Below are 8,431 nucleotides of genomic sequence, written 5' to 3' on the forward strand. Positions count from 1 at the left end.
CCGGGTGCGCACCTCGCGTGCACCTTCGCCGGGGTGGGCACCTTGGTGTGCAGACCTTGGCTGGGTTGCGCGCCCTGGTGGGCACCATGGTGCGCACCAAGGAGCGCTCCGAAGTGTGCTCCAAGGTGCGGCCTGCACGAAGTCGGAGCCCGGTTTGCCCCGGGTGTGCACCTCGGGTGGGCACCTTGGTGCGCATGCCTTGCCTGGGCTGCGCACCAGGGCGGGCTCAAGATGGCACCCGCGTTCCTTTTTTTTCACTATCTTTCAAAACGGAAATTTTAAAATCTCATTTTTTTTTGCCTTTTTCTGGAAATTAGTGAAGGCAGCGCATCAAAGGTGCGCACCTCGCTGCCCACCACGGTGCGCAACGCCGGTGGGCACCCGGGAGTGCTTCGAAGTGTGCTCCAAGGTGCTGCGTGCACGTTGTCGGAGCCCGGTTTGCCCCGGGTGCGCACCTCGCGTGCACCTTCGTCGGGGTGGGCACCTTGGCTGGGTTTGCCCCGGCTGCGCTCCGAAGCGGGGTTATTGGAGCGCCGCCTCTTTTTTTGTCGGAGCGTTTGGTGGGGTTTCTCGCATTGGCTCTTCCGAGGCCCGGTTGCCACCCTGGCGCGCACGAAGTCGGAAGTAGGGTTAATTGCCCGGGTGCGCACCTTTGCCAGGGTGGGCACCTTACCTGGGCTGCGCACCAGGGCGGGCTCAAGATGGCACGCGCGTTCCGTTTTTTTCACTATCTTTCAAAACGGAAATTTTAAAATCTCCTTTTTTTTTTGCCTTTTCTGGAAATTAGTGAAGGCAGCGCATCAAAGGTGCGCACCTCGCTGCCCACCTTGGTGTGCTCTGAGGTGCGCACCCGGGAGCGCTACGAAGTGTGCTCCAAGGTGCGGCGTGCACGTTGTCGGAGCCCGGTTTGCCCCGGGTGCGCACCTCGCCTGCACCTTGGCCGGGGTGGGCACCTTGGCTGGGTTTGCCCAGGGTGCGCTCCGAAGCGGGGTTACTGGAGCGCCCCCTCTTTTTTTGTCAGAGCGTTTGGTGGGGTTTCTCGCATTGGCTCTTCCCAGGCCCGGTTGTTGGGTGCGCTCCCACCCTGGCGCGCGCGAAGTTGGAAGTTGGGTTAATTGCCCGGGCGCGCACCTTCGCCAGGGTGGGCACCTTGGTGCGCACACCTTGGCTGGGCTGCGCACCAGGGCGGGCTCAAGATGGCACCAGCATTCCCTTTTTCTCACTATCTTTCAAAACGGAAATTTTAAAATCTCGTTTTTTTTTTGCCTTTTATGGAAATTAGTGAAGGCATCGCATCAAAGGTGCGCACCTCGCTGCCCACCTTGGTGTGCTCCGAGGTGCCCACCACGGTGCGCAACGCCGGTGCGAACCCGGGAGCGCCCCGATGTGTGCTCCAAGGTGCGGCGTGCACGAAGTCGGACCCCGGTTTGCCCCGGGTGCGCACCTCGCGTGCACCTTGGTGCGCACACCTTGGCTGGGTTGCGCGGCCTGGTGGGCACCATGGTGCGCACCAAGGAGCGCTCCGAAGTGTGCTCCAAGGTGCGGCGTGCACGAAGTCGGAGCCCGGTTTGCCCCGGGTACGCACCTTCGCCGGGGTGGGCACCTCGGCTGGGTTGCGCGCCCTGGTGCGCACCAAGGAGCGCTCCGAAGTGTGCTCCAAGGTGCGGCGTGCACGAAGTCGGAGCCCGGTTTGCCCCGGGTGCGCACCTCGCGTGCACCTTCGGCGGGGTTGCGCGCCCTGGTGGGCACCATGGTGCGCACCAAGGAGCGCTCCGAAGTGTGCTCCAAGGTGCGGCGTGCACGAAGTCGGAGCCCGGTTTGCCCCGGGTGCGCACCTCGCGTGCACCTTCGGCGGGGTTGCGCGCCCTGGTGGGCACCATGGTGCGCACCAAGGAGCGCTCCGAAGTGTGCTCCAAGGTGCGGCGTGCACGAAGTCGGAGCCCGGTTTGCCCCGGGTGCGCACCTCGCGTGCACCTTCGCCGCGGTGGGCACCATGGCGTGCACGAAGTCGGAGCCCGGTTTGCCCCGGGTGCGCACCTCGCGTGCACCTTCGCCGGGGTGGGCACCTCGGCTGGGTTGCGCGCCCTGGTGCGCACCAAGGAGCGCTCCGAAGTGTGCTCCAAGGTGCGGCGTGCACGAAGTCGGAGCCCGGTTTGCCCCGGGTGCGCACCTCGCGTGCACCTTCGCCAGGGTGGGCACCTCGGTGCGCACACCTTCTCAATGTTTTCTTGCCTTTTCTGGAAATTGGTGAAGGCAGCGCATCAAAGGTGCGCACCTCGGTGTGCTCCGAGGTGCGAACCCGAGAGCGCTCCGAGGTGCCCACGAAGTCGAAAGTCGGGTTAATTGCATTGTTTTCCCCGGGTGCGCTCCGAGGTGCGCAACATCGGCGCGCACCAAGGAGGGCTCCGAAGTGTGCTCCAAGGTGCGCACGATGGCGTGCACCTCTGGTGCGCACGATTCGGAGCTCGGTTTGACCGGGGTGCGCACACCTTGGCTGGGTTGCGCACCTTTTGTGCGCTCCAAGGTGCGCACGAAGTCGGAGCTCGGTTTGCCCCGGGTGCGCACCTTCGCCAGGGTGCGCACCTTGATGCGCACGCCTTGGCTGGGCTGCGCACCTTGGTGGGCGCCATGGTGCGCACCTTTCGTGCGCTCCAAGGTGCGCACGAAGTCGGAGCTCGGTTTGCCCCGGGTGCGCACCTTGGTGGGCGCCATGGTGCACTCCGAGGTGCCCAAGATTGGTGCGCACCAAGGAGCGCTCCGAAGTGCGCTCCAAGGTGCGCGCGAAGTCGAAAGTTGGGTTAATTGTCCGGTTTGCCTCGGGTGCGCACCTTGCGTGCACCTTCGCCAGGGTGGGCGCCTTGGTGCGCACACCTTGGCTGGGCTGCGCACACCTTGGCACCCGCGTTTCCTTCATTTTAAATTTTTTTTTTTTACAATCTCTCAAGTGGGAAATTCTATAATCTCAACTTTTTTTGCCTTTTCAGGAAACTTTTGAATGGAGCGCATCATTGGTGCGCTCCGAAGTGTGCTCCAAAGCTCTCTCCAGCTGCGTGCACCTGCCCCGGCCGCGCACCCGGCCCCGCCCAGCTTCGCTCACCTGTCCCGGGCGTCTGGTGCGGAACCTTAGAGTAAGAAACATCACCGTGCACCTTGGCCAACGTGCGCGACTCGACCGAGCGCGCACTGGCCGAGGTGCACACCGATTTCACCTGGGTGCGCGCGCAGCACCTCGGGCGCACCGGGGTGCGCGCACAACGCCCGGGTTGCACCGTGGCCTGTGTGCTCGGGGCGCCTCGGGTGCGCGCTCGGTGTCGCCCCCGCGCGCGCGGTAGTGCGGGCAGCGCACCCCGGCCCGGCCCGGCCCCGACGAGAACGCAAACGGGCAAAAGGTTTATTCAAATAGCATTGCGATGCCCGGCGAAAAACTAAAAAAGGGTGCAACACCGGGACTTCCCGGGAGGTCACCCATCCCAGTACTACTCCGGCCCAAGCGCGCTTAACTGCGGAGTTCTGATGGGATCCGGTGCACTAACGCTGGTATGATCGCACCCGTTATGAGCTTGTCGCAGTGTGTACTTAGCAAACCGCGACCCACGTGCGAATCCACCCCGGCCACCCACCCCCGTCGAGGTGCACACCCTCCCTCGCGAAGTGCGCCCCGTTCGCCAAGTGTGAGCCCTGCCCGGGTGCGCGCACCTTGCTAGGGCGTCGGGTGTGCACCCGGCCCGGCCTACGTGCGTGCACCTGTAGGGGGCGTCGTGTGCGTGCAGTGTCCCGTCTGCAACGCGGTGCCCACACACCACCTCGGGCGCAACGACCTGCGCTCACATGTGGGCCGAGTGCACCTTGGTGCATGTTCGGGGCGCCTCGGGTGCACGCTCGATCTTGCCCCGGTGCACCAAGGCGCTCGGTTTGCCCCGGGTGCGCACTTGGTGCAAGGTGGGCACCCAAAATAGGGATCAAGCACCAAAACACAAGTTTCGGGATGCAAAATGGGACCCAAGGACCACAAATGCGTTCCAAGACCCATGATGGGTCCACGAGAACAAAAATGTGTTCCGAGACTTAATAAACAAATATTGGGTTTTAGGAGAAGAAACATGCTCTGATGCCCAAAACGAGAATCGACCCCGAAAAGGCCACAGGCCAAAAGTGGGATGCGAGACAAAAAAAAATGGGACCCGAGGACCAAAATTGGGTTCCCAGGTCGAAGACAGGGCAACCGGACAAGAAACGACCTCTAAGGCTCGAAATGAGTCCCGACGACTAAAACTTGACAAGAAGCACCCATCAGGCACCCAACTCGACACCCATGGGATGCCGACCCACCCGGGCTTCCACCTAGCACACCTTGGCACCCACCCACCCTCGCACCCAACCTCGCACCCAACTTAGCACCTTTGAACCCACATTGGCACTCACCCTGACCCTGGCACCTTGGAACCCACATTGGCACTCACCTTGACCCTGGCACCCACCTTTGCACTCACCTTGGGACCCACCCTGGCTCCCACCTCGGCACCCACCCAGACACCCACCTTGGTTCCTTGGCACCCACCTTGGATCCTTGGCACCCACCCCGACACCCACCTTGGCACGCAACTTGGCTACTTGCCACCCACCTTGGCTCCTTGACGCCCACCCCGACAACCACCCCGTGACCTACCCTGGCTAGGGTTGGTGCACACCCACCCTGGTGCCCACCTTGGCACCCACCCTATGACCCACCTTGGCACGCACCTTAGTACCCACCCCGTTACCCACCCTAGGACCCACCCCGTGACCCACCTTGGCCAGGGTGGGTGCACCCACCCTGGTGCCCACCTTGGCACCCACCCATCCTAGCACCCAGCCTGTGACCGGGCTTGGAACCCAACCTTGCACCCGCACCCGTCTTGGCCAGTGTGGGTGCGCACCCATCCTGGCACCCACGTTGTGACACACCCTTTAACCCACGCACCCTAGCACCCACGTTGGCACCCACCTTGGAACCCAACCTAGCAACTTGGCACCCACCCCGTGACCCACCTTGGCATCCACCATAGCAGTCGCCGACTTGGCACCCACCTCGGCACCCACCTTGACACTTGTGGACCCACCTTGCCACTCACCCTAGCATCGACCCATCCTAGCACCCACCCTGGCACCTTTGCACCCTAGCACTCACCCATCCTAGCACCTAACCTGTGACCCACCTTGACACTCACCCTCGCACCCACCTTGGAACCCAACCTAGCACCCACCCACCCTGACACCAACCCTAGCACCTACCCACCCTTGCACCCACCCTGTGACCCATCTTGGCACCCACCCATCCTACCACTCAACCTATCACCCACCTTCTCACCCACCTTGGCATCCACCTTAGCACCCACCCACACTGGCACCTTGGCACCCACCTCGGGCAAGGTGGGTGCACACCCACCCTGGCACCCAATTTAGAACCCACCGAGCATGTTACCCACCTTGGCACCCACATTGCAGCCCACCCTAGTACCCACCCTATGACCCACATTGGCATCCACACCCTAGCACCCAGGCACCTCGACACCCGCCTTGACACCCACCCTAGCACTGAACCTGTGACCCACCTTGGAACTCACCCTAGAACCCACCCACCCTGTGAACCACCTTGGCATCCACCTTAGCACCCACCCACCTTGGCACCCACTCTAGCACTCACCCATCCTAACACCCAACTTGTTACCCACCTTGGCACCCGCCCTCGCGTCCACCTTGAAACCCACCCTAGCACCCACCCACGCAGGAGCCCACCTTGGCACCCAACCTAACACCCACGCATCCTGGCACCCAACTTGTGACCCACCTTGGAACCCACCCTAGTACCCACCTTTGAACCCACTATATCACCAACCCACCTTGGCACCCACCCTATGACCCTCTTTGGAATCCACCCTAGCACGCACCCACCCTGGCACCCACCATGGAGCGCACCCTAGCACCCACCCACCTCGGCACGCACCTCAACACCCACCTTGGTGTGCGCACTGCGCCAACCTCTCAAAGACCCTATGTGGTGCGCTCCAAAGTGTACACCTTTGGTGCGCTCCAAGGTGCGCACCTTTGGTGCACACCGAGGTGCACACCAAAGTGTGCACCGAGGTGAGCACCAAAGTGCACTCCAGGGTGCACACCAAGGCGTGCACCTTTGGTGCGGTCAATGCAAACGAATTCGGAAGTTGGGGTCGATGTCCTAATCGCTGCTGCAGACTACACGTATGAGAATCGGACAAATAGCTTTATATAGGGGAGGTGTTGCGTTTGATGGGTCGACTCCCCTGGTTGTGTGCACTGCACCAACTTCAAAGACCCTGTCTTGTTTAAGAAGTCAAAAGTTGGGGTGGATGTCCTAATCATTGCTGCAGTCTACGCATGTATGAGAATCAGACAAATAGCTTATATAGGGGAGGTGTTGCATTCGGTGGGTTGACTCCCCTGGTTGTGCGCACTGCGCCAACCTCAAAGACCCCGCATAGCAGAAGAAGTCGGAAGTCGGATTTTGGTGAGCACCAAGGCGTGCACCTTTGGTGCGGTCAACGCAGACGAATTCAGAAGTTGGGGTGGATGTCCTAATCGTTGTTGCAGGCTACACATGTATGAGAATCAGACAAATAGCTTATATAGGGGAGGTGTTGGGTTTGATGGGTCAACTCCCTTGGTTGTGCGCATTACGCCAACCTCAAAGACCTTGTTTTCGTTAAGAAGTCAAAAGTTGGGGTCAATGTCCTAATGGCTCCTGCAGGCTACACATGTATGAGAATCGGACAAATAGCTTATATAGGGGAGGTGTTGGGTTTGATGGGTCGACTCCCCTGGTTGTGCGCATTACGTCAACCTCAAAGACCTTGTTTTCGTTAAGAAGTCAAAAGTTGGGGTCGATGTCCTAATTGCTCCTGTAGACTACACATGTATGAGAATCAGACAAATAGCTTATATAGGGGAGGTGTTGGGTTTGATGGGTTGACTCCCCTAGTTGTTCGCATTACACCAACCTCAAAGACCTTGTTTTCGTTTAGAAGCCGAAAGTTGGGGTCGATGTCCTAATTGCTCCTGCAGGCTACGCATGTATGAGAATCAGACAAATAGCTTATATAGGGGAGGTGTTGGGTTTGATGGGTCGACTCCCCTGGTTGTGCGCATTGCGCCAACCTCAAAGACCCTGCATTGCGGATGAAGTCGAAAGTCAGAGTTTGGTGTGCTACAAGGTGTGGTCGAAGGTGCTCACCTAGGTGTGCACCTTTGGAGCACAGGAAAAGTGCCCTCCAAAAGTGCGCACCTTTGGAGTGCACAAAAGTGCCCTCCAAAAGTGCGCACCTTTGGAGCGCAGAAAAGTGCCCTCCAAAAAGTGCCCTCCAAAAGTGCGCACCTTTGGAGCGCAGAAAAGTGCCCTCCAAAAAGTGCCCTCCAAAAGTGCGCACCTTTGGAGCGCAGAAAAGTGCCCTCCAAAAAGTGCCCTCCAAAAGTGCGCACCTTTGGAGCGCAGAAAAGTGCCCTCCAAAAAGTGCCCTCCAAAAGTGCGCACCTTTGGAGCGCAGAAAAGTGCCCTCCAAAAAGTGCCCTCCAAAAGTGCGCACCTTTGGAGCGCAGAAAAGTGCCCTCCAAAAAGTGCCCTCCAAAAGTGCGCACCTTTGGAGCGCAGAAAAGTGCCCTCCAAAAAGTGCCCTCCAAAAGTGCGCACCTTTGGAGCGCAGAAAAGTGCCCTCCAAAAAGTGCCCTCCAAAAGTGCGCACCTTTGGAGCGCAGAAAAGTGCCCTCCAAAAAGTGCCCTCCAAAAGTGCGCACCTTTGGAGCGCAGAAAAGTGCCCTCCAAAAGTGCGCACTTTTGGTGCGCACCAAGGCGCTGGTTCGGTCGTTGCAGGCGAGTTCGGAAGTTGGGGTCGATGTCCTGAGCGGAGGTGCAAACTACACAGGTGTCGGAATCGGACAAATAGCTTATATAGGGGAGGTGTATGCTTCGATGGGTCGACTCCCCAGGTTGAGCGCACCGCGCCAACCTCAAAGACCCTACGGTATGGATGAAGTCGGAAGTTGGGTCCGATGACCGATTCGATTAGTAGGTATGCTCATGAGGTCGGAATTTGGGTCCGATGACCTGCCATGTGCAGGAAGGCGAATGTTGACACTGTGCGTTGCAAGGTGCACACCAAGGCGCTGGTGCGGTCTTTTTAGTCGAGTTCGGAAGTTGGGGTCGATGTCCTGATCGGAGGTGCAAGCTACACAGGTGTGGGAATCGGACAAATAGCTTATATAGGGGAGGTGTATGCTTCGTTGGGTCGACTCCCCGGGTTGAGCGCACCGCGCCAACCTCAAAGACCCTACGGTATGGATGAAGTCGGAAGTTGGGTCCGATGACCGATTCGATATGTAGGCATACTCGCGAGGTCGGAATTTGGGTCCGATGACCTGCCAC

At 59.7% G+C, this 8,431-nt stretch overlaps 1 non-coding gene across 1 annotated transcript; it reads right to left on the minus strand.

Annotated features, from left to right (window-relative positions):
* Window positions 1–3,432: 3,432 nt before the first annotated feature.
* Window positions 3,433–3,551, minus strand: LOC131866823 (5S ribosomal RNA). Its single transcript, XR_009365422.1, has one exon. It is a non-coding gene; the product is annotated as a 5S ribosomal RNA (ribosomal RNA).
* Between the last annotated feature and the right edge of the window lie 4,880 nt (window positions 3,552–8,431).

The sequence above is a fragment of the Cryptomeria japonica genome, unplaced genomic scaffold, assembly GCF_030272615.1.
Source record: "Cryptomeria japonica unplaced genomic scaffold, Sugi_1.0 HiC_scaffold_155, whole genome shotgun sequence".
NCBI lineage: Eukaryota > Viridiplantae > Streptophyta > Pinopsida > Cupressales > Cupressaceae > Cryptomeria > Cryptomeria japonica.